The following is a 26,971-nucleotide window of genomic DNA, read 5'->3' on the forward strand; positions in this document are numbered from 1 at the left end:
TCATCCCTCATCAGCCAGGCTAGCTTAAGTCCAATAGCATGGGGAGCACGGGACCCGTGTGTGGGCATAACCTTCCCACTTGGGGCAACAACTGCAAAAAGAACAAGTGATGAATGGGACGCTGAAGAATGTCAAACATTCACCCCCAGCACAGAGTTCTGGGCCTAAATCCATTGTTCTTTGCTACCCATGCAGTTCCAGTTTGGACCCAGCCATATGCAAATCAGTCTTGACCCTGTTCCCCATAGGAACAGTCCAGCCCGAACTGCCAAGCCAGGTCCTCCCTGAAGTGGAAACAAACATCCTAAGACTGGTTTCAGGGTTTCACCCTTCATCAGCCAGGCTAGCTTGATTCCAGTGGCATGGGGAGCACCAGACCCACGTCTGGTCATACCCTTCCCACTTGGGCCAACAAATGGAAAAAAAACATGTGATGGATGGAATGCTGAACAATGTTAAATATTCACCAGCAGTACAGAGATCTGGGCCTAAATCCATCGCTTTTTTTTCTACCCATGCCGTTCCAGTTTGGACCTAGTCATATGCAAATCAGTCTTGACCCTGTTCCCCATAGGAACAGTCCAGCCCAAACTGACAAGCCAGGTCCTCCCGGGACTGGAAACAAGCATCCTAGGACTAGTTTCAGGGTATCACCCTTCATCAGCCAGGCTAGCTTAATTCATCCCCCAGTACTGAGATCTGGGCCTAAATCCATTGTTCTTTGCTACCCATGATGTTCCAGTTTGGACCCAACCATATGCAAATCGGTCTTGACCCTGTTCCCCATAGAAACAGTCCAGCCCAAACTGCCAAGACAGGTCATCCCTGGACTGGAAACAAACATCCTAGGACTGGTTTCATGGTACCAGCCTTCATCAGCCAGGCTAGCTTGATTCCAGTGGCATGGCGAGCACGGGACCCACGTCTGGGCATACCCTTCTTACTTGGGGCAACAAATGCAAAAAGAACAAGTGTTTGACGGAATGCTGAAGAATGTCAAACATTCATCCCCCAGTACAGAGATCTGGGCCTAAATTCATTGTTTTTTTGCTACCCGTGCTGTTCCAGTTTGGACCCAGCCATATGCAAATCAGTCGACCCTGTTCCCCATCGGAACAGTCCAGCCCACACTGCCAAGACAGGTCTTCCCTGGACTGGAAACAAGCATCCTAAGACTAGTTTCAGGGTATCATCCCTCATCAGCCAGGCTAGCTTAAGTCCAATAGCATGGGGAGCACGGGACCCATGTGTGGGCATAACCTTCCCACTTGGGGGCAACAACTGCAAAAAGAACAAGTGATGAATGGGACGCTGAAGAATGTCAAACATTCACCCCAGCACAGAGTTCTGGGCCTAAATCCATTGCTTTTCTGCTACCCATGCCGTTCTAGTTTGGACCCAGCCATATGCAAATCAGTCTTGACCCTGTTTCCCATAGGAACAGTCCAGGCCGAACTGCCAAGCCAGGTCCTCCCTGGACTGGAAATAAACATCCTAGGACCGGTTTCATGGTATCACCTTTCATCAGCCAGGCTAGCTTGATTCCAGTGGCATGGGGAGAACGGGACGCACATCTGGGCATAACCTTCCCACTTGGGGCAACAAATGCAAAAAGAACACGTGATGGATGGAATGCTAAACAATGTCAAACATTCACCCCCAGTACTTGGGGTGAGTGGTTGAAAAGTTTCAGCACTCCATTCATCATCCTTTTGTGTTTACAATACGGCACACCATGGCTCATGTTAGGACAACAGCATCAAAACTGTTTATGCTATTGTGTCGCTTTGCTACACTAGAGTCAAAAATGTTGACACTAGTGCAGCAAAGTGCAAGGAGGCCCATTAATTACAATGTATTGAGCAGGCGTTACAAATGACGCCAAAAATGGTGCAGTGAAAACGTATAGATTTAACTGCACCATTTTTGCGGGCCTCCTAACACCAGAATGCCGTTCTTGTATACATTATGCCTGATGCAGGTAAAATGTGGCGCGAGGGGTTGCAATGTGGCGCAATGTATGCATTGCGCCACTTTGGTAATATGGCACGGCGACAATTGCCTCATTGTGCCACATTAGCGTAAAACAAAATATTGCTAATGTGGCGCAAGGCAGCTCTAGGGCCTTGTAAATCTGGACCAAAGAGTCTTCAGCAGACACAGTAAACTTATAACTAAAGGTACTGGCATAGCTTTCCAAAGAAAATTATAGGTAAATGCTGAGGGTCAGGTTTAACAAAAAGTTATGCAGTGCAGCAATTCACCTTGCTGTTCTGCGTGGCTGGAAAAGGGCAGGAATGCGCTGTATTAAACATTATATGGTGCAATCCTGCCTTTTCCCAGTGCTGGTGCACATGAGCTGCCTAGCTGCAAAGCAGGTACTTTTGCACCACGGTGCAAGGGTGCCTATGTTGTAAGCAGGTTTGTTTTGCTCAAAAAGGGACATCTTCCTGAACAAAGGCAATCCTCTGATGCATTTTCCTCTTTAAATGTGTGCTACTGGATGCAGCAGACACAGAAAGAGGAATAACGAGGAGAAATAATCATATTCCTCCTCATTAGTACTCACCTAGGAAGAAGTAGCAGTTTTGGTGCATTCTCAAGTCTACCAATTATGGTGAATATGGGAATGCATCAAAATCCATGGTGCAGAGTAACTAAACACAGCGATTTGCTCTGCTTTACATTACACTGGATTCATCAAGCCACTTTGGGCCACGCATGGTGGCTTTTCATTGCTTGATAAATCACACTTTAAGAGTTGTGTTGGTTTTGCAACCCCTTGCGTTGTGCAAAGCGAAGCGACCCTTTAATAAATCTGTGCCTGTCTGCTATTATCAGATGAACCTATACCACTTTCTGCATTCAAAGTTACCTTTATATATTCTAGGAAGCAAAGATAGAAGATTCATGCTAAGTATAGGAAAACAACACATTTGAGAAGGAACTGTGCATTAATGATTTCTGCAGTTGTGTATAGGGATAATATGCTACTATGGGGCCAGCTTGTTGAAGGCAGAGTCAATGTTACAAAAGTGGAAACAAGTTTGATGTAATTCCTGTTTGTGCTGGAAAAGGGTTTTGAGTGCCATATTTCAAATTCCTGCACATTCTCCCAAAACATTGCACCAGGTAAAAGCTGATGAACTGTTCAGATGTGGAATGATTGAGAAATGGGTAATTTCCAACCCTATTGGTTGCAATAATAGTGATTAATAATACATTTTCCCATTTTCCTGAGAACACTTGGAGTACGGGTCGGAGTATCACATTATTCCTCCATGTTAAAATTAGGGACGTCTCCAATATCGGCAATTCCTAGTGCAGGAATATCATATCATTATTCATGCACCTTTCTGGATGAGTGATGACACAAATGCCCATATTTATACTTTTTTAGCGCCGCATTTGCGCGGCTTTTTGACGCACAAACGGCGCAAACGTACAAAATACAATTGTATTTTGCAAGTTTCTGCTTCTTTTGCGTCAGAAAATTACGCAAATGCAGCGCTAAAAAAGTATAATTATCGGTCAAAATATCTGTACTTTATTAATCCCATTCAGTGACATATTGTAGTGTTGACACAAGTGCTCAGAGGCAGCATTGCAAAGATAGAGGAGTTAAACCTATAATGAGTTATTCTAGCCCACGTCACCCACATGTGTTTCCTATCAATGCTCTAACACATTCCTTTGCCTTGTGGGCAAATGTTTAATTTTCATTCTTTTAAATATTTGAAAATTAGTGCTTCATGCCAGCACCACAGAAAGGTGGTACTGTGCGCCTAAAATGGGTATCACTAGTAGACGCTCCTCCAAGTTTCTATGTGACAAAACTTTAGGGCATTTGTAATCCTTTCCAGAACACAAGTATTTAGTTTCGATCTTCAAACTGATTTCTGCAAGCTTATGTATATTTTTATTAACTGCCAATTGTTTGTGATTTTGGCCTACTGGGTGGATATATACAGCAAAAAGTGGGCAGTACTGTTAAATTATTGAGCTCGTGACTGCCCTTGAATTTAAAAAAAGGACTGCTAATTTCTTAGAAATTGTTTGCTTGGGGAGTTATTTCAGCATTCAGGAGGCTGTTGTATTCTGATAAATGAGTGGTGAAGTGCCTGAAGAATACCAGCAGCCATACCAAGTTTTTGGACACATAAATGTTTGAGCCAGGAAGGAAATAGTTTTCTGTGTTCATGATACATATGCCTGGAAGACTTAGGGATATGTAATCAAAACTGTCTAGATAGGGTTATTTGAGTGTGATATTTTAGTCACCTCTAATGTTGCAACACACCTGCATGAGGCACAGAATTGTGGCATTGACTAGGGGGTTGCTCGCAGTCAATTCTGGTTCTGGTGCCCACTCTGTGGTTTGCCTGAGGAACACAGGCTCTGAAAAGATGTATCCTTTAGTTAGTACCTTGTAGCCCATTCAGCTTGGTTTCCTACATCTGCTCTTCTGAATCTAGTGGAAAATAAGTTCATAAGTCTATTATTTGGGGTTAGAAGAACTGCACCCGTCTTGTGGTCGATAATTTTACATTGTTTGTAATTTGTTGTGTTAACATCTAATATGCTTTTGATTTTACACGCTGAAGACTATTAACAATTCCTTACTGCAGAGTTTTAAAAATATGTTAGAAACTGTGACTAAGTGTCCGATTTATGTCTTGGCGGTAAGTATACTCTTTCACAACAGAGTATGCGTAATGCCAAGATAATGGCCCGCCCCGGGATTTGAATGCTGACAGATCATATGCTTAATCACATGGAGACTTCTCTGCCTCCACTGTGATAAAACCCCTCCGCCAGCCCTGTGGAGGTGGTGTTGTCGGAGGCAGACCTGGGTTTCTGTGCACCTGATTTAGATGGGCGGAATTACAGGTCAGTTATCACTGCCCATCACCACCAAGAAAACCCTAGAGGTAAGGGGCAGTGAAAACTGCTTAATGCTCTCATGGACATGAGGGAGAACTCCTATAGTGAGGGGAACAGCCTCTTTTTTATTTTCAAAAGAAATCCTGTTTCAGGGTTTTCTTTTCGAAAATTTAAAAAGAAAACTGTTTGGTGCACAGCTTCGTCATGTTGACTGAGCCAAGCACCAAACAGCAGAATGCACTGACAGGAACTGACATGATGGCGGTTCCTTGCAATGCTTCATAAATGACCCCAAGCTTTGTATCTGGCAGGTGGCATCTCCATGAGGGCGACAAAGTGATTCACTCTGTCACACTGGCGGAACAACTAGCGGTCGCCAGGAATTAAATCAGCCCCTACCTCTTGATTGGGTTGTGACAATGGGAAATTGGAAGATCTGCATAGCAGTTTTAGAGTTGTCATAGTCATCATGAGTAATTGTGAATATTAACTCCAGTGGCAGCTGATAAACGTAAAGTGGTGCCTTATTATTTCAGGAAAAAAACAGTGGATATTTGATAAACTGTGTAAGTATCATTTACCATCTTATGAGTGATGTAATATGTGTGTTCCTAAGTAGTGAATGCAGAGGCACGAGATTTAGTTAGCTCACTGAAATATAAATGGCAATTTTTTTTTTTTTAAACATTTATTTTCAATCCATTTCACCACCTAAATGTAATATCAGTTTAACCTTTGTTTTTCCAGTGAATTCCTACTTTTTGTTAATTAAATCTAAAATCTCATTACCCTCCCTAACAATAATGTCACTTTAACCTTTGTTTTTTTATTTTTTTTCCTTGGTCAGCCACTGCGCCTCCCTCCTGTCTTCCATGATCCGTTGTGATGCCAATGCTCTCTTCACCTCTCCTCTTTGGTCAGCTTACTGTCCCTGCCCTCTAGTGCCTGTTGTCTATGTGCTGCCCCTATCTCTTCCCCTGCCCACTGTTGGCTTTGGATTGACCCTGTCACTTTTGCTTGCCCTCTATTGACAATATGCTGCTTCTACCACTCTGTACTGCCCTCTGTGGTGCATTGTTTTGCCACTGCTCCGCCTGCCTACCTTCTACTTTCCATGTGCAACCACTGCTCCTCCTTCCTTCACTCCTTTATGTTGTACCCACCCTCCTACGTGCCCTCTGTGGTCTGTTGTTCTGTCCCTGCTCCTCAAAATAACCCTTTGCTGTTTGTGACTCTCCTTGCCTCTTTCCGCCTCACCTCCATGGTGATTGCTGATTCTACCCTCTCCTGTCTGCCGTCCATTGTCTTTGTGGTGCTCCTCCCCCCTCACAACTGCCCTCCATTGTCTGTGTGCTGCCCCTTCCACTTACCCCCCATGGACCATTGTGCTGCCCCTCCCCCTTCCTTTCCCACATGCTCTCTATTGGCAGTTTGTTGCCCTCCCTCCTGCCCTCCATGCTGTGCTGCCTGTAACCCTCCATCCTGCCTCTGATCATCTCTCCTGTCTTTCGTGGTCCGTTGTGCTGCTATTCTCATCCTGTCTGCCCTCTGTCATAGGCACACTGCCCATGACCCCTTCTGTGTGCCCTCCATTGTCCATATGTTCTTGCCGTCTGTTGTCAGATTCCAGCCATATCCTCTTCTTTCTGCCCTTGCTGGTCATCTTGCTGCCCCATGCCCTTCAGCCTGCCCTATGAGATCCATTGTGATGCCCCACGCCTTCCAACCTGCCCTTTGTGGTAAGTTTGCTACACCTGTCTATCCCGTCTGCCCTCCATGAGCCGTTGTGTTCCCCTCCCCCTACTGACTGCTTTCCATGTTCAGCTTGCTGCCTCTGACTAACACCATCTGCTCTCTCTTGTCTGTGTACTGCCGCTGCCCCCTCATGCCACCCCCTTAATGATCACCTTCACGCCCTGGCACCCTCCTTTCTGCCCTCTTTTGTCTGTTGTACTGCACTGTGACTTGACCTCCATGGTCTTCATGCTTCCCCTGACCTTTCTTCCTGCTCTCCGTTGTCCGTTGTGCTGCCTTTCTCCTTCTGCCTGCCTATGCATCAGCATGATGCTTATGACCCTTCCTGTCTGCCTTCATTTGTCCATGTGTTCCCATATCCCTCCTTCCTACGCTCAATTGTCAGCTTGCTGCCCCAATCCCCTCTAACCTATCATCAATGGTCCATAGTGATTCCCCTGCCCCTCAACCTGCCCTACCTGTCCAGTGTGCGGCAGCTGTTTGTTTCTTCTGCCCTCAAAGGTCCATTATGATTCACAGCCTCTACAGTCTGCTCTCCGTGGCCAGTTTGCTTCCTCTGACCCATACCATCTATCCCCAGTTGTACTTGTACTGCTCCTGTTCCCTGGCGCCAGCCCCCCATGGTCATCCTGATGCCCCATCCCTTTCCCTTCTGCCCTTCATCATCCATTGTAGTGCCCTGCTCCTCAGACCCACTATTATGGTCAGCTGGCCATCCGTCTTTCGCTCCATGGTCTGTTGAGCTGCCCATGCCCATCTGGCCTGCTTGACATGGTGAGCTTGTCTACCCTGCACCTCCTGTTCCTCCCTCCTGCCCTCCGTGGTCAGCTTGTTGCCCTTACCCCCTCCTGCTTGCCCTATGTGATTATCTTTCTGCCCATCCCCCATGCTTCTGACCTACATGGTCTTTTGAGTTGACCCTCCCTCTCCTGCCTGATTTCCATGGTCAGCTTGCTCTCCTACCACTCCATTATGCCTTCTGCTGTCTGGTGTACTGCCCCCTCCCTTCCTGTTTGCCCACTGTGGTGAGCTTGCTGCCTCTGCCACACTTCCACCAGCCCTGCATTGTCAGCTTGCTTCTCCCGCCCCTCCCCCCTGCCATTAGCAGTCTATTGTGTAGCTCCTCTCCCTCCTGCATGCTCTTTGAGGTCAGCTTACTGCCCTTGCGCCCCCCTACAGCCCTCTGTGGTCTGTTCTGCAGCTCCTGCCCCTCCCACCTGCCTTCCATAGTATGCAAGCTGCCACTACCCCTTCTTCCAGCTCTCCATGATCATTTCTGTTGTCCCTGCTGGGTCAGCCTGCCCCCTGTGGTCAGCTTGCTGCCCGCGTCCTCTCCTGCCTTTCCTTGGTTTACCTTGTGCTGCCTCTGCCCCACTACCCTGCCCTCCATTAACCCTTGCCCCTGCTCCTTCTGCCTTCCCTCAGTGGTCATCTTGCTGCCACTGCACCATTCTGCCTGTCCTCCATTGACCATAGGCTGCTTCTGCCCCACATGCCCAACACTATCATTATAGTGCCCCTGTCCATCCCACTTTCTTTTTGTGATCATTTTGCTGCCTGTGCCCCCTCCCTTCTGCCCGCTGTGGTTGATTATGTTGCTTCTGTCCCTCCTGATTAATCGCAGTGCTCACCATTCTGCCCCTGCCCCTCCACTTTGCCATTAATGGTCAGTTGTGCTGCCCCTGCTGGCCCTCAGTGGTCCATTGTGCTGCCCCCTGCCTCTCTCATTTGCTCTCCACGGTCAGCTTGCTGCTCCTGCCGATCCCTCCTGCACTTCATGGCCCCTTGCGCTGCCCTGTCCTTCATTCCTACCATCCCTAGACAGCTTGCTTCCTCTGCTCATCCCTCCAGCACTCTCTGGTCCTGCCTTTCCTACCTTTCATCCATAGTCAGTTTGCTTCCCATGCACCTCCCTCCTGCCAGCAATGGTCTGGTGTGCTGCTGCCTCTCCTTTCTGCCCACAATGGTAAGATAGCTGCCCCTGCACATCAAGTCTGCCCTCAATTGTACATGTGATGCCCATGCCCCTACCATCTGCTCTCCATTATCCTGAGGCTACCCCTACCCCTCAATCTTGCCCACTGTGGTCCATTGTGCTACTTCTGCTCCTTCCCTTCGTGGTCTGTTATTCTGCCCCTTTAACCTGTCTTCTGTGGTCAGCTTGCTGCCCCTGCACCTCCCTCAGGCCTTCCATGGGCCCACTCTTTCATGGGCCCACTCTTTTTCCTCTCTGGTCCGTTATCCAACTCATGCCCCTCCTTCCTGCATGCTGTGGTTTATTGTGTTGTTCCTGCCCTTCCCAGACATGATCAGCTTGCTGCTCTTGTTCCTCCAACCTGCCATATATGGCCCATGCTGCCCCTCCCACCTGCCTGTTCTCCATTGTCTGTTTGCTGCCCTTTCCTTTCCATCTTGCCCTCTGTGTTCCATTGTGCTGCCTCTGCCCTCCATTATTAGCCAGCTGCACCTGCTCCTCTGACCTGTCCTTTTTTTGTCGGTGTGTGGTTCCCCTGCCTACTGCCGTCTTTCATTTCTGGTCCTGGCGATTAACCAGCTTCCTGCTGTATGCTATTCATGGTCCATTGTACTTTCTCTGCCCTTCCTGACTGCCTGCCATGATCAGCTTTCTGCCACTCCATTTTATCATCTTTGGTGATTTTCTGGCCCTCTGGCTCCCCCTACCTTCTGTAGTCAACTTACAGCCCCTGCCCATCCGACCTGCACTCTGAGGTCCATTGCACTGCCCATGCCCTTCATGCCTGCCACCCCTGGTCAACATGCTGCCTCCTTCCATCTCCTGCACCCTATGGTTCATTGTGCTTTCTGCCCCTTGTCCAACCCTCATTCAAACTGCGGTCCATTGTGCTGCCTCTACCCATTCCACCTCCCATCCCTGATCAGCTTGCTTCCCCTGTTCCTCCTTCCTGCCATACATGCTCCAGTGTGCTGCCCCTCCCACCTGCCCTCAATAGCAAGATTAATGCCTCTGCCTATCGAACCTGACATCCATTGTGCAAGTGCTGCCCATACCTCCACTGCCTGCTCTCCATTGTCCGTGTGATGCCCTTGCTCCTCCATCTTGCCTTCGGTATTCCATTATGCTGCCTCTGCCCTTTCCACCTGCCCTCAGTGGTCTGTTGTACTTCCCCTGTCCCTCTCATCTGCTCTCTTGGCCAGCTTGCTGCCCCAGCACCTCCCTCCTGCGTTTCATGGTCCTTTGTGTTGCCAATGGCACTAATTCTTACCTTCCACGGTCAGCTTGCTACCTCTGCCCCCTCCATTCTACTTCAAGTGTCCAGGTTCTGTGCCTGACCCCTGCCCTTGGCCCTCGCTCTTGCCCTCTATTGTCTGTGTGTTGTCTCTGTCCTGCCCTCATACCTGCTGTAGTCTGATGTGCTGCCATGGCCCCTCCTCCTGCTTCTATGGTCTGTTGTTCTGCCCCTGCCTCTTCTGCTTGCCCTCTCTAGTGAACTTGTTGTAATTTCCCTCTCCTATCTGCTGCATTTGTCCTTGTACTGCCCCTACCACTTTTCCCTGACCATGTGATGCCCTTACTCATCCTTTCTGTCCTCTTTCATCAGATTGCCGCCCCACTCTCTCCCGCCTGCTCTCCATTGCCTTTGTGTTGCCCTGCTGTTCTCCTTTACCCTACATTGTCCGTTGGCTGTTGCTGCTCCTCCTTCCTGCCCATTGTGCTCAGATTGCTGCTACTTGCCCACTCTCTCGCCCTTTATGGTCAGTTGTGCTGCCTCTTTACCTCCCACCTGCCAACTCTGGTACGTTATTGCCTCTGATCCTCCCTTCTGCCCTCTGTGGTTCATTGTGCTGCTCCTGCCCCTCCTGTCTGTCACTCCATGGTTAGTTTGCTGTCCCTGCCCGTTCTGCTTGGCCTCCATAGTGCCTATGCTGCCCATGACCCTCCTACTTGCCCTACATTGTTTCTGTGCTGCCCCTGCCCCTTCATCCTGTATTCTGTGGTCCATTGTGCTGCCCATGTCCTTCTTTCCTGCTCTCCGTATTCAGGTCCTTTGTTTGTCATCTTGCCTACTCCTTACCCTCCATGTTTGGGTTGCTGTCCCTGGCCCCTCTCTCTTGCCCACCGTTGTCCATTTGTTGCACCTGCCCCCTCCCACCTGCCCTCTGTGATCTGTTGCACTGCCCCTTGGCCCTCCCTTCTGTCGGCCTGTTGCTTCTACCCTTCATTCCTGGCCTCTGTGGTTCAATGTGCAGCCAATGCCTCTCCTCCTGCCTCCGTGGTCTGTTGTGCTGCCCCTGCTCTCTGTTCTCCATGTGCTGCAGCTATTCTTTCCTGACTGCCATCTGTTGTCAGTGTGTTGTCCCTGTCACTGCCTTCTGACCTCCATGGTCTGCAGTGTTTCTACTGCTCCTCCTGCTTGTCTACAATGATCACAATGCTGCCCATGCCTCTCCCTCCTTCCCCCATGGTCTTTTGTGCCTTTCATGCCCCTCTGCCCTTCCCTACATGGTCAGCTTACACTACCTGGCTCTTTCTTTGCCCTCTGTGGTCCGTTGTGCTTCCCCTGCCTTTCCTGTCTAGTGAGATTGCTTCCCTTCCCTCCCTCCAGCAATCTGTGGTTCATCAGCCCTTCCTGACTGCTCTCTGTGGTCATCTTGCTCCTGCTTGCTCCTGCCTTCCATGGTCCTTTGTGCTGCCCTGTCCTTCCAACCTGTGGTCAAATTAGTGCCCATTCTGATCCAGTGTGCTGCATTTGTCCATTTCTCCTTCCCTCATTGTTCCGTTGTGCTGCCTATACCCCTCCCGCCTGCCCATCATGGTTAGTTTTCTGCCCCTCTCTGTTTAGTGGCCTGTTGTGCTGCCCCTACTTTCTGCCCTCGATGGTTAGATTGCTGCTTTTGCCCCATCTGTCTTCTCTTCATGGTCCGTGTGCTGTCCCTAGCTCGCCATCCTGGCCTCTGTGTTCCATTGTTTTGCTCTTGCTCCTCTTGACTGTCTTCGATTATCTGTGAGGTGCTGTGCACTGCTCTCTGATCCTTTGTAGTCCATTGTGGTGTGCCACTGCCGACTGCCCTACGTTGTGCATGTGCTTCCCCTAATCTCCTGCCTGCTCTAACTAGTCAGCTTGCGCTTCTGCCCCCTCTCGCCAAGGTCTTCATTTTCATTCTGCTTCCTCTATTCTCTCCTGCCTTCCGTCTGTTATCAATGTCATGCACAGTCCCTCCCTCATGCCCTCTGTGGTTTGTTGTACTGACCCTGCCCTTCCTGCATGCCCTCTGTGGTCACCGAGCTGGCCCTGCACCCTCCTGCCTGCCCTCCATTGTCTGTGTGCTGCCCCTTCTTCAATCCTTTCCCTAGCATTCTCCATGGGTTGCCACTGCCTCTCTCACCTGCCCTTCACCTTCCTGCCTTCTCTCCATTGCTCATGTGCTGCCCCTGTCCCTCCCTCCTCCCCTATGTGGTACATTGTACTGTTCCTGCACCTCCCTTTTGCACTCAGTGGTCCATTGTGCTCCCCTGTCCCCTCCCGCCTGCCCTCAATGGTCCTTGTTCTGCCGCTGCGTCTTCCTGTCTGCCCTCTGTGGTCAGCTTGCCATTTCTGCCCCTCCCTTCTGTGGTCCTTTGTGCTGTCCCTGCTTGTGGTCCCTGCATACCCTACCTGGTCTCCGTTGTCTGTGTTTTGTGCCACTGCCCCTCCACTCTACCCTCCATTGGCTCAGCTCTGTCCTGTTCTTCTCACCAGGTCTTGGTGATCAGCTGAATGTCCTGCCCCTCCCTCCTGCCTTCTCTGGTGTGTTGTGATGACCCTTCTTCTTTGTTCTGTCCTTCGTGCCTGGCATGACGTGCTCTTCATGGCCATCATGGCCATCCTGCTCCCTCAAGTCTCTTCTCTATTGTCTGGGTGCTGCCCCTGCTTCAGCTTGCTACCCTGCTCCCGTAATTCTGCCCTTCTTTGTCCATTGTGCTTCCCTTGCCCTTCTCACCCGTGGTCGTCATGAGCTCCCTGCCCCTCCCTCTTGCCCTCTCTGCAATATTGTGCTGCCTCTGCCTCTGCCCTTCCCACCTGCCCAAAGTTGCTGTCCCTCTCTCCTGCCCTATGTGGTCAACTTACTGCTCCTTTCCCCTCCTGATTGCCCTCTATTTTGCATATGGCATGTCTACCCCTCCTGCCTTTTCTTTGAGGTCATCTTTCTGCCCATGCTACATTCCTTCTGCCCTCAGTGGTCCGCTGTGCTGCCTGATTAACTTCTGACTGCCCACTGTTGTTGGCTTGCTGCCCCTCCCCATCCCTCTGGTTCTCTATGTTTCTTTGTACTGCCCACTGTTGCTCCAGCCTGTCCTCTATGATCAATTTGTGCTACAAAAGCCCTCCTGCCTGTCCATAGTGGTTAGCTTGTTGCCTTTAACTCCTGCATTCTGCAGTTTGTTGTATTGCACCAGCCCTCCTACCTGCCCTCTGTTGTCTGTTTAGTGTCTCTTCCCCCTCCTGCATTCCTTTCATAGTCATCTTGCTGCCCCTGTTACCTATTACCTCCTGGCCAAGATCCGTTCTGTGACTGCTCATGTGTGATTAGTTTGATACCCCTGCCTCTCGCTCTTGCTATTCTGTGCTCCATTGTGCTACCCCTTCCAGTCCTGCCGGCCCTTTATGGTTGGTCTGCTTTTCCTACCTCACCTGTGTGCATCTATTGTCAGCTTACTGCCCATGCCCATTCCACCATACGCCATGGTCCGTTGTGTGGCCCCTATTGCTCCTGTCTGCTCTCCATGGTCAGCTTGCTGGCACTTTCCCCTCATTCCTGCCCTCAGTGATCCTTCATGCTTCCACTACGCTGAACAACTGTACACTGTGGTGCATTTGCTTCACCTGCCCTTCCTTCCTGTCCTCAGTGGTCCATTTATTGTGCTGCCACTGCCCCGCTTATCTGTTCTCAGTGGTCAGATTGCTGCCACTGTCTTTGTCTCTTTCCTCAATGCTCTCTTGTGCTGTCCCTCCCATGTGCCCACATAGTCAGCTTGCTGCCCCTTCCCATCCCTTCTTCACTCCATGGGTCTGTTCTCTTGCCCCTCCCTACTCCCTTGCTCTCTGTGGTAAACTTGCTGCCCCTGTATTCCTGCCTGCCCTCTATTGTGCTGCCTGTGCCTCTGCCTCCTGCCCTGTGTGTTTGGTTGTGGTGCACTTTCTCCATTGAACTGCCCTCTGTGGTCAATTTGCAGGACTTACCCATCCCTCCTGCCCTCCTTGGTTTGTTGTAATGCCCCTTCCCCTCCTGCCTTCCCTCCATTGTGTGTGTACTGCCTCTGCCCTCCAGCACCAGCGTCAGTGGCAATCTTGCTGTCCCTGCCCCCTCCTTTCTGCTCACCTTGGTCCTTGGTGCTGTCCCTGCCCCTCCCACTTGCTATCAGGGTCAGATCACTGCCTCTGCTTCTTTCCCCCATTGTGCTGTGTATGCCCTCCTGTCTGGCCGCCATGGTGATCTTAGTGCTCCTGCTACTCCCTTCTGCACTATTGGTTTATTGTGCTGCACATGCCATCTTGCTGTCCTTGCTGCTCCCACCTGCCCTCTGCTGTTTGTTTGGTGCCCCTGCCCACTCTTGTGCTCTCTTCATGGTGATCTTGCTTCCCCTGCTCTCTGTATTCAGCACTCTGTGGTCTGTCGTGCTGCCCCTTCTGTTCCTGACTGCAGACTGTGGTTAGCTTGCTGCCCCTCCCTTTTGCCCTCTCTTGTTTATTGTGGTTTCCCACCTGCCCTCAATGATCTGCTTGCTTCCCCTACCCATTCTTCCTAAACTCCATGGGCCATTGTCCTGCCCCTTCCCCTCCTTCCTGTCCTCTCTGATCAGCTTCCTCAACCTGCCATTCTGTCTGCTCCCCATGAGCAACTTGCTGCCACCACATTCATGCCCCCCATGGTCCCTTTCCTCCTACACCCAGTGGTCCACTGTGTTACCCAAGCCCATCTGATCTACCATCTGTAGGCATCTTGCTGCCCCAGGCACACCTTTTTGCCTTCTGTGGCCTGTTGTGCTGCCCCTGCTCCTTCTGCCTGCTTTCAATGATCACCATGCTGCCTTGCCTCTCCCACTGGCCTCCTCACCCTCCTTTCTATCCTTTGTGATAAGCTTGTTCCTTGTGCCCCTCATTCCTGCCAATTGTTGTCTGCGTGCTGCCACTTTCTCTCTTTCCTGCCCTCCATTGTCCATGGGATGCCCTTGCTCCTCCTGTCTGCCCTCTATGGATAGGTTTCTTTGCCTGCACCCTTCTACTTGCCTTCTGTTGTTTATTTTCTGCCCTCCCCCCTTTCTTGACCTCTGTTGTCTGTGAACTTCCCCTGCTACTCCTGCTTGCCCTTCTTGGTTAGATTGCTGTCCCTGACCCCTCCTGCCCTCTCTTCATTGTTTGGTACCCCTGCCCTCCTTTCATGATCATCTTGCTGCCTTTTCTCCCTATCTTTCGCCATTAGTGTTGTGCTGGCCCTGCCCCTCCCTCTTGCCTTCCGTGATCTGTTGTGCTGCCCCTGCCACTCCTGCCTGGACTCCGTGACCACCTTTCTTCTCTTCCCTTTATCCTGCCGTCCATGGTTCAGTGTGCTGCCACTTCTTCTTTCACTTTTCCTCTGTAGTGGTTAGCTTGCTGCCTCCTCCCCTTCCGCCTACCATCTGTTGTCCTTGTGCTGCCTCAACCTTATACCATCTGTAGTCCGCTGTGTTACTCCTCTCACCTGCCCTCCATGATCCCCTTGCTGCCCCTCCATCTTACTCTCCATGGCCTGTTGTGATACCTCTGTCCCTTCTGCCTGCCTTCATTCATCACCATGCTGCCCTTGCCACTCCTCCTTGGCCACCAAGGTCCTATGTGCTGCTCCTTCCCCTCCTTTCTGTCCTTTAGCTTCCATCTGTGCCACCTCTTGCCTGCCTTCTGTTGCCTGTATGCTACTTTTATCCCTCTCCTCTTTCCTCCATTGCCCATATTCTGCCTCTACTCCAACTGCCTGCCATTCGTGGTCAGCTTTCTGCCTCTCCCCCCTTCTCCCTGCCTTCTGTTGTTTGTGTGCCATATGTCCTCACCTCCCCTGCCCTCTTTTGTCTGCTGTGCTGTTCCTGCCACTTTTGCTTGGTCTTCGCGATCCCTTACCTTCTCCTGCCCCTTCATCCCACTGTCTGTTGTCTGGTGTGCCTCCCTTTCTCCATTCACCTTCCCTCTGTATCCTTTTGTCTGCCATCTGTTGTTTTGTACTGCCCCTGCCTTCTGCCCTCTGTGGTCCGTTGTGCTGCTCCTGCAACTTCCACTGCCCCCTATGGTTAGATTCCTGCACTTCCTCACCTTCCTGCCCTCTGTGGTCTATTGCGCTGGCACTACCCCTCCTGCCTGACCTTCCCATTAAGCTTGCTTGTCTGCTTCTCTGTCCCGCTTCTGTGGTCTGTTATGCTGCCCCTTCGGCTTGCACTCCCTGGTCAGTGTGTTGCCACTGCACTGTCACAGCTGCAGTCTTTAGTCTATCTGCTGCCTTTGTCCCATTTCCTCCCCTCCAATGTCGGTTGTGCTGTCTTACCTTGTCAGCATGCACCCCAAGTTCAGCTTGCTATCCTTGTCCCTCATTCATGCCCTCTGTGGTCTGTTGTTCTGCACATGCCTCTCCAACTTGCCCTCCTTGATCAGCTGGTTGCCCTTACAACTCCCTCTTGCCCTCTGTGGACTATTTTGCTGCCCCTTAACACCCTTACCTCCATTTTCTGTATGATGCCCCTGCCCCTTCCTCTAGTCCACTATGGTCCTTTGACCTTTTCCTTTCCCTCCCTCCCGCCCTCTGTGCACCGCCTGCCCTCTATTGTCCTTATGCTTCCCCTCCAGTCTGCTCTCTGTGGTCAGCTTAATGCATCTGCCCCTCCCATCTGACCCTTGTTCTTTCTTCTGCTGCTTCTATACCATTCTGCTTATACTCTGGTATCTGCCTCACCTTCCTGCCTTCCATGGTCCATTGGGCTGCCCTGTCCCTCTCTCCAGCCTTCCATGATCACCTTGTTGCTTCTGCTCATCACTTCTCTGCATGCTGTGGTCTGTTGTGCCGCCCCCTCTTGTATGCCTCCTTGTTCAGCTTGCTACTCCTGCTTGCTCCTACCTTTCCTCCATTGTCCTTGTGCTGCCTCCACCCCTCCCCACTTGCCCTCCATGGTCAGCTTGATAACCGTACCCACTGACTTCTGCCCTCAATGTTCTGTTGTTCTGCCCCTGCCTGGTCTGCCTGCCATTTGTTGTCAGATTTCTGACCCTGTCCCTCTCTCATGCCCTCTGTGGTTCAATGTCCTGCCCCTGTTCTTCCCTCCTGCCTTCTGTGGTCAGTTGTGTGTCAGCTGCCCACCTGTCCTCTGCTGTCCTTGTGCTGCCTCTGCAGCCTTTTCTCTGTGGTCATCTTAATACAACTGCCCCCTCCCATCTGCCCTCCGTTGGTCTTGTGCTGCTTCTATACATTTATGCCTATCCTCTGTTGTCTGTGTGATGCCCCTGACCATCCCTCCTCCTCAATGGTCCATTGTGCTGCCCCGTCCCTCCCATTTTGCCTTTTTTGGTCGGCTTGCTGATCCTGCCTCACCTTTGTGCCATCAGTGGTCAGTTGTACTGCCCCTGCCACTCCCATCTGTCCTCCACAGTGAGCTTGCTGCCCCTTCCCAATCCCATTGGATTTCCATCTGCTACCAATGTCCCTTCCATCTGCCAGCAATCTCTGTGGGCTGCCTTTCCCCTCTTGCCTGCCATCTGTTGTAAATTTGCCTTCCCAAACCCTTCCAGCCTGCCCTCAATTGTCTATGTGCTGCCCTGCCTCCTGCACAACATGGTCCATTGTACTGTCCCTGCCTTTCCCACCTGCCCTCTCCATGGACAGCTTGCTGTCCTCACCCACACCCTCCTGCCCTCAGTTGTTCATGTGCTGCCCCTTCTCACTCCTGCCTGCTCTCTGTGGTCAGCTTGTTCCCCTTGCCCCTCCCTCTCGTACTCTGTGGTCTGTTGTGCTGCCACTAGCATTCACACCTGCTCCCAATTGTCAGCTTGCCTCACTTTCCTCTTGCACTCCTTGCTACTTTGATCTACGGACAAATTTGTCATCCTTCTCTGGAATCAAATGTGCAACATGGTCAAAGGACCTTTGGCCCCAGAACGATGTGTGGTGAACCATCAACAATGCTTAAACACCACCCCAACAATTTAGGCACCATGACCAATGTGGCCATAGAGGGAAGACATACACCAGGAATAAAGTTTAAAGATGTATTACAAACACAAGCTTAAAGTCATGTAGATAATGCCCAAAACTAAATTACATAGATACATAATCACCAAGGATTACCCAAGGTGACGAAACAGATTCAAGCATACTAACAGTAACAAAACTAAGCATTCAAGAAGAAGAATATATAAAGCCAGTAAGAATATCTGTGATACAGATATAACACGTTGTTCAGAATATACATTCACTAGTCAATTCAAATTCAGCAGAGTCAATAACCTTTGGCTGGGCACAAGTCATTCCTACAGCTAACCAAATCAGGGAAATACATATGTTGAGAGAAACACATGCGGCAAAATACAAAAAGGACAAGAAATCATTTGGAAAAAGAATAGCTCCGGCAACAGGTCACTAACTAAAAATAAAAATAAAATAAATGTTTGCATGGTGGAGTTTCTAACCTAAAAGGCCATTTCAAGGGGCATTGGCAAATGGCAGAGAGGAAGATACCTCTCCTAGGGATGCAACTTTCAGGAAACTTCATCAGAAAAGAATCTGGTCAGCAAGGCATCTACAAGCATCAGGGAATTGTCATGGGGTTGGCCAAGACAATACTGCTTCTGCTCTGACCAAAGTTTGAATGTCCATTGGTAAATCAATTCACATAAAGTATTCTGATTCATCAAAGATGTCAGTTCATATTACGTTGAATACGCTTCATCCAATCATAAATTATCACCAGACTCCAGGTTGCAACAGTTGGACAATTTCCTGAGTCTGTCATGGGAAAATCTCTTTTCCGTGGGACTCCAAATAGGTTTGAAACAAATGTGTACGATCTCAGTCCATGTTCTGGCACTATATACTCCTCAAAGACAATTGGGTTTGGCTTTCCACAGTTAAACAAAACTTATTACAAATGGACTTTGTTTCTCATGGGAACGAAATCTGAAAGAAGACTTTATGTTATGAAAAAATAATTCAACACTTTTACATGACTGCAAACTGTAAGCTCTGTAGTCCACAGTGATGCTAACACAAGGAAAAATATAAATTGGACTTAATTAGTACTTTGCAGTAAACCACAAATAATATACAAACTTATAACTTCATCATTAATAATATTTCATCAGTATGAGTAATACATTTAATATAAATTGGAAAAGCTTATTTATTGCACTATATCAGGCATATCAGAGACCTGTTTTTTTCTTTTACATATTTTTAAAGTTCATAAATCATGAGAAATGTACTATCCTTTCTAGAAGTATTTTTAGTTCAGAGCCTACATTTCATGTTAACATCAACTTTAAACTTCTAGCATGTGATTTATTTCAAAAGCCACCTATGTCAAACTTTGAAATACAAATAAATTTAAAATGCGTGTCAGTGCAGTTTTCTATGTTAGTTTTTCCACTCTGCGTTCATAAAGTAAAACTTGTCACAGTCTAATGATTTTAGCAACATGAGGGACAGCAATAAAATGTACACTCTATCAGTTCTGACCCTGCCCCCACACCTTCCATCCATGATCTAATTGCTGCCCCTTCTGCCTGCCCTCTGTGGTCCGGTGTGCTAACCCATCCACCTGCTCCCTGTGGTCAGATTGCTGTCCCTGCCCATCCTGCTTACCATCTGCTGTGTGTGTGCTGCTCATTCTCCCTTCCTCATTTTCCATTAACCATATATTGCCCCTACCTCTTTGTCCTGCAGTTTATAGGCTCTCACCTCCTCTCCAATGTCTGCTACCTCTAACTCTCTTGCTTGACCTCGATGGTCAGCTTGCTGTCCCTCCCTCCCCACTTGACCTCTGTTGTCTTTGTGCTGCCCTGGAACACTCCCTCCAGCTCTCCATTACTGTGCACTGCCCATGGCCCTTCCTCCTGCTCTCTGTAGGCTCCCACCTGCCGTCCCATGTCTGTGTGCCTCACCTGCCCGCCCTCCTTGGTCCATTGTATTACCCTTGCTTCCTACCACCTCCCGTCCATTTTTTGGGTGGTGCCTCTGCCTCCTGATCTTCCTTCCTGTACAACGTGGTACATTGTGCTGGCCCTGCTCTCTCCTGCCTTCCCTCCATGGTAAACTTGCTGCTGCTGCCCCTTCCTCCTGTTCTCAGGAATCATTTTCTTTTTGTTTTAAACTAAAATTTGGGTCCCTTTGGAAACGCTCTACATGGCCCTGGGGGTCAGGGTGATCCCACTTTGCCTCTTTATATGCTATTTCACTTTTTTTCAGGACTCTGGGACCAAGTCCCCCAGTCTTGTAATAGCTGCTACAATATTTTGTTTATTCTTGTGGCCAGTCAAACAAATCCCTTGGTAGTGTGAACGGTAATTGGTATCATAGTACTAAAAAGGCCAAATGGAGAAAAAGCTCTCTGGCCAATCAGAAGGCTTTATTTTATTTTTTTACATTACATTATGACAGGACTCTGTTGGTGAATACTTATTATTTTAACTCTTAACATAAATGGAACAAGTTGAGAGAGAGCTGAGGGGAAGATTTGAGTGCTTTGGGGAAGATTTGAGTGCTTTGATAAAGAGGCAGATGGATGAGAAAAAGATACCTGAATGAGAGGGACGCAGGTAAAAGGAAGATCATCAAGGCAGTATCTAATCTTTTTATCTGCCTTGCACTTACTGCATGATTTGTAACTGTAGTGATGTCCCTTTTCATAGTGTCATCAAAGTAAAATGCCACATGCCATCACTTCCTAGGATATTATGTGAAAGTTCATATGATGTCTTTTCCTATGATGTGAGTGGGGGTGGTCAAAGGGTGAGCTATTTCACATCCTCTACCCCTAGGATTTTGTTGAATCGACGTCCATGCCCAAATATCACCAAAATGTAACCCAAGTATAGCCTAATGACAGAAGCGTGCAAAGCAATTAGGGGCATATTTACAAGCCCTTTGCGCCACCTTGCATCGTCCTAGCAATCTTTTTTTATGCTAAAGAGGCCTTTTTCCTGCAACAGATTTACAAAGTGGTGCAAATCTTGCAATGCGCCACTTTGTGAAACCTTGCTCCACATTATGCATGCGTCAGGCATAATGTATGCAAGGGGGGGGGGGGGCGTTCCGACACAGGGGGGCTCAAAAAATGGTGCAGTGAAATGTACAAAATTTCACTGTGCCTTTTTTTCCATCATTTTTAACACCTGCCCAAGGCGGGTGTTTAAATGATGCACCCATAGTAACCTATGGGCCTCCCTGTGCTTTGTCACACTAGCATCAAAAATGTTTACGCTAGTGCAGCAAAGCACCACAATAGCGTCAAAAATGACAACCGTGGTGCACAGTATTATATATACAGAGCATCCCTGGTGTCGTTAAGTAGTGGTGGGGGGATGCAAGAAAAGTGGCGCATTGGGATGCGATGCGCCACTTACTTGTAAATCTGCCCCTATTTTTTATTTTTATTTATAGCGCAGACTTGACCCAAAGGTATTGGAGTGCTTTACATGAGCATCAATTACATTACACAAGAACACATTCATTTTGGTTTTAGGCATGGGTGGATTAAGTGATTTGCCCAGAATCACAGGATGTTGAGGTGATGCCGAAACTCAAACCTGATTGCCCAGTTGGAGAGCCTGCAGCTCTCACTGTAGAGCCACATCCTCTCCCCTAAGTGTAAAATATAATCAAGTGATCGACTGGATAAAAAAAACATAAAGATAGCAAGTAATTCAAAAGTGCTTTGTCTCTTTGAGAACTCAGAAAATATGCCCTTATTTAATTTTTTTAGAGTACTAACCATAATTTTCATGGGAATGAGACCCTCCGATTTTTATAATGTCTAAAGAAAATACTTTAGGTATTACAGTTTTGATTACATCAAGATGTCAGGCGTGCCACACTTTTGTAATAAATATAGAATGTTAGCAATCTAGTTGTTCATTAGAATACTGTGGGGAGGCAGTTGTCATTGAAGACTGTGGGGAAGCAGATGTCAGGGGCATGGACCTGGATAATTGAGGGCAAGGAGGAGGGTAAAGAGGGAACAAGTTTACTATGCTGGACAGGTGGGAGGGGCAGTGGCAGCACAACCCACCATTGAGAGCAGGGAAAAGGGGGCCAGGGTCAACAAACCAACCATGCAGGACAGGCAAAAGTGGCTGTGGCAATATAACAGACCATTGAGGGTATAAGGAAGAGGCTGTGGCAGTACAACTGAACATGCCAACAAACCTGATTCAGGCAGGAGACTCCCAATGTTTCTAAGCCAAAAGGGGCTTTGTTCTATCTATCTCCTGCCATAAAATCACCTTTTTTCAATGTAGTCAATGGGGAAAATCAATTCCCCAGGTTTTTTTTTAAATGTCCCTCTTACCAGGTTCAAAATGTTGGCAAGTATTGTACATTGGATCATGGATGGCAGGAGGAATGGGGTAGAGGCATGGACTTGGCTAACAGAGGGCAATAGAGAGATTGGCAGGTACACCAAACTGACCTTACAGGCCAGGTGCCAGGGGTTGCAGAAGCACAATACACCACACCGGAACAAGCAGGATGGAAGTGAAGCACAGTGAACCATGGAAAGCAATAGGGAGGGGGCAGGGCCATGCACATGAACAACAGAGAGCAGAGGGGAAGAGGCAAGGACAGCAAGCAGACCATATCAGACAGACAGGAGGGACAATTGTAGCATAAGGGACCACAAAAGGAAGGAGAGAGGAGCAGGGGCAAGACAAAGGACCAGACAAAGTCAGGAGGGTTCAGATAGGGGCATGCACATGGAAAACGAAGGGCAGGGGGCAAGGGGGCACGAGCAGCAAGCTGACCAGGGAGGGCGACGGGATGGGAACTGGAAGCACAACACACCATGGAGGGCAACAGTGAGACTATAATGGCTAACAGATAGACAATGGAGAGAAGGTGGGAGGGCGTTAGGGGCAGCAAGCTGACCACACTGGCCAGGTGGGAGAGGCTGTGGTACACAAAAGACCATGCATGGCAAGCAGGTGGGTTAGTGGCAGCACAGTGGCCATGGTTAACAAGAGGGAGGGGGCAGGAGCATGCACAAAGGACCATGGGGGACAGAAGGGAGGGGTAGGGGCTATACACAGACAGGAGAGCATAACAGAGCGTAGAGGGCAGCACGGAGTGGCTGCAAAATGGACCATGGAGGACAGGAGGGGGGGGATAGGGGCATGGAACTGAGGAGAGAGCGTTGAAGTGGCAGGGACAGGCAGCAGCCACCTGACCATGCTGGGTAAGTGGGAGGGGCAGTGGCAGCTCAGCAGAACACTCAGAGTAGATAGGAGGGGAAGTGGCAGGTCAGTGGAACATGGTGGGTAAAAAGGAGGGAGCAGAGGCATGAACACAGACATCAGAGGGCATAGGGAAGGGGGTAGGGGCAGCAAGCTAGGCAGGAGGGCAATACTGGGGCATAGATTTGGGCAATGGAGGGCAGGAGGAGTAGGCAGGGATATCAAGCTAAGTGGGGTTTAGTGGCAGCACTTTGGACCATGCAGGGCAGGAGGCAGGGGGCGGGTGCAAAGACTGGGACAACAGAGGGTAGGGAGGAGGTGCATGGGGTAGCAAGCTAACTGTTCAGGGCAGGCAGAAAGGGCAGTGGCAGAACAACAGCCACACAGGGTTGTAATGAGAGAGCTAGGGCATGGACTCCGACAATGGATGTCAAGGAGAAGGAGGGCAGGAGCAGCAAGCTTGGGTGGGGACAGACCAATACCAGACCAGGCCCTGTGTCTAAAGCCCCCTCACTGTGCATTTTGATGGACAACTTACTTAACATTAAAAAGAAACAGAATTAAAAAAGCTTAGAAATTCACTAGAAAACAAATGTCATAGTTAGGCTCAGATTTTACATACACAAAACCATAGATTTTGAGCTTTTATAGTGAGAGTTATTTCAAATAACTATAACTTGCACCCTCGTCATGTACTGCTAATTACACCATATTTTCTATGACATCATTGATCACTGTAACATTTGCAGTAAAATGATTGATGAGAAAACTGTGTATGGTGAGGGCACCAGTTATAGTTACCTGACATCTTGTATATTTCTCCTCGAAAAACACTTTTGCTTACCGTTTATTTAAGCATAACTGAACCTCACTGTTGCTCAATAGAACTTTATGCCAAAGTCTCTATATCACCAAAGAAATGCACATGCCATTTACACATTGCTATAAATGTTTTAGTGATATCTTTAGTACATTTACCCATTGACACAGAACTATAGTTTGAAAATGTTAAAAATGTCTAGATTTTTCAGATTAGTAAAGTACATTCACAATTAATTTACCTCAAGTTTTTCATTTACTCAATAATAACCGGCGAATGTGAATTTCTAGACATTTTAATGATGCACATTTGGCAAATGGTTGAAAATTAGGTGCATTCAGCTGAACTAAATCTATGTTAACAATGTATATAGCATTGCTATGGTACAATGTAGGGAAAATGAGCAGTGTGAATTTTTAAATAAGAAATTTGTAAAAAACAATTCTCTTGTTTACTTTTGTGCTGAATTGTCAACAGAAGGCTGAAAAAAGCTGCATAAAACCGATGAGTGAGTCACCGAACAAGATCAGCAGAAGACGACGAGCCCATGCTCGCCGACGGGAACCTAGGCCGAACATGAAGGTACACAGTCTTTCATCAGATACATTAAGAAGTTAATTTAAAATGTCTTCTTCATCAGTACATATTGTGTGATGGGGCAGTGCTGACTGTACAAATCACTCTAAAGAAAGGCCACACTTGCATGTTTTATTTATTTTTGAAAAATACGAAGGCCCAAGTTTATACTTTTTTAGCGCTGCATTTGCGCCGCTTTTTGATGCAAAAATGGCGCAAACTTACAAAATACAATTGTATTTTGCAAGTTTGTGCCGATTTAGCGTAAAAAAATTACGCAAATGCAGCACTAAAACGTATAAATATGGGCCGAAGTATTTTGTTTTTAAGTAGAATGTTTGGTAAATGGGGTGCATTTATGTCGACATATTACATTTATATTATTTAAAAATCACTGTTCTTCTTAAAAACAACTATTTTGAAACAATTCATATGGGCTTTTTTAAAAGTTCCTCTTGGATATCTGAGTTTAATTTCTTCACAAAAATGAAAGGTTCTTGCACACCTTCACCAAGAGAGAAACTTTGCAGGGGAGACCTTCTTATTTGGTCTGTTCAATGACCAACATTGCCATCTTTCAGCAGGATGTGGAGAGGGGCGGAATGATTCACCCGGAAGCTGAGAAAAACAGTGGTGTTTTCTTCAGTGTTGGCATGCGCCAGCTGTCCAAAAGAGTCTCCTTGAACTGCTAAAAAGTCAAGTGCAGGGATATGGTAGACCAGGTTCAGAGACCTGGAACCCCAGGCATGAGTATTCAAAAACCATGAAATTGAAAGCCCTCTTTAGCATAACATGAAAAATACAGATTATGTCCTTGTTGCAGCCCATTTTGTCACAGTATTTATAGTGTGCTTTCAAAGCAAAAATATCATAAGAAAGTTCCTTCAGAGATTCAATAGTCCACATTAAAACAATATTAACTGCTTTAGTTCAAATTATATTCCTCCCTCCTGAGCACTACTTCCTGCAAAGTGTGGCATCTGGCTATCCCAAGATGCACCATTCTGCCCACTCCCAATATGATAGGACCTCTCTTTCGGCGTGTGGAGCTCCCTAATCCAACCGAGAGGTGTGGCTACTAGGGGCATACATGCTCCTGAAAACGCAGTTTGACAACAGATTCCTCTCTCCTTCCTGGGTGCCATTTAGTCTTCCTAAACAATGGACTGCCCCTCTCCAAAATGTTCCCAATTTGCTCTTCAAAGGCAACTTCAGCTTTGAAACTTGTCTTCTGGGCCAACACCTGTGCGGCTTCATACAGGAAGGAGGTAATGCCTCTCTCCAGTGCAGGCCCCCACTATCTCCTATTGGGGAGTCATTAGCATGTCTTCCTAATAGGGTAAAAATCTGTCTTGGGTTCCAGCTCATTGTGTAACTATTAGGGTGGAAGAGATTCAAGCAACGAAGTGGTAATGTTACGAGTTGTTTGATACCTTGGAGTATCAACTTTGGTCACACCGTTCAAGAGTTAGCACAGCTAAGGTTGCAGCATGTTACCCTGTGCTTGCCAAGAGGGTGACACAGTCTTTCCACAGTAGAAACGTCAGTGTTGTGTTTTTACTATCAGAACATGTAAAGTACATGATCTGACTGTAAAATATGCTTCATCCTGCTTTAGGGTTTGGTAAGAGTGACTTAAACATATTACCAGAGGAGGCTAGCTTTGCCATTGCTTTTCATTGCAGAGCCGGGCTAGCAACTTGAAACTGCCCTTTCAGTCTACAAAAGCAGACTGCAAGGCTCATTTTACTGTGTCACACCCAAGGTGGCACAACCAGTGCTACAATCCCACGAGTGACCTTCTAGCTTACATGACCTAGGAACCCTAGATAACACATACTAGGGGATTATAAGTAAATTAGCTTATGCCTATCTGGTATTAGCCAGTTCGACACATAAGTTTTAGGGCTAGGGCTGGGGCACTGAGTATGGCACTGTCATTGTTAACAGTCATCAGTGCACCCTTAAAGTATGAAAACCTGCAGCATCAGTCAAACAACTGGGGGTGGCCACACGAAAAATAGGCATTTCCTTATAGTCTGGCAGCTGGGTTCTGTATAATCTAAAGTTTTCTGGTCAATTGCGTGTTGATCCCTATTCCTACATAAAGTGTGTTGCCGTAGTCCACCTTGCTGATAATGAGGGCCTGGGTGATGGTTCTGTGAGTGTTTAAGGGAGTCACTTGAAAATCATCTTGAGTATGTGAAAACAGGAGGTGTACATTTGGCCTATCATAGTGAACTGGTTGTCATCTACTATACAAATGTTCATCACAAGGTTGTTTGGATTGAGTGTGGGACAGAAATCAACAGGCCACCCGGTGGGGTCCCATAGCAAGGTGTCTTTGCTGAAGATGACTACTTATGTCTTGTCTTTGTTGAGCTTAAGGAGGTTGATTTTGATTCTTCTGGTAACTTCAGATATGCAAACAGAGAAGTTGATCGGGGCTCTATGTTTTGTCAAAGAGGGTGAGGATGAGCTGGCTGTTGTCTGTATAGGATATGAAATCAGTTTTGTA

Source organism: Pleurodeles waltl, chromosome 5 (genome assembly GCF_031143425.1).
Source record: "Pleurodeles waltl isolate 20211129_DDA chromosome 5, aPleWal1.hap1.20221129, whole genome shotgun sequence".
Taxonomy (NCBI): Eukaryota; Metazoa; Chordata; class Amphibia; order Caudata; family Salamandridae; genus Pleurodeles; species Pleurodeles waltl.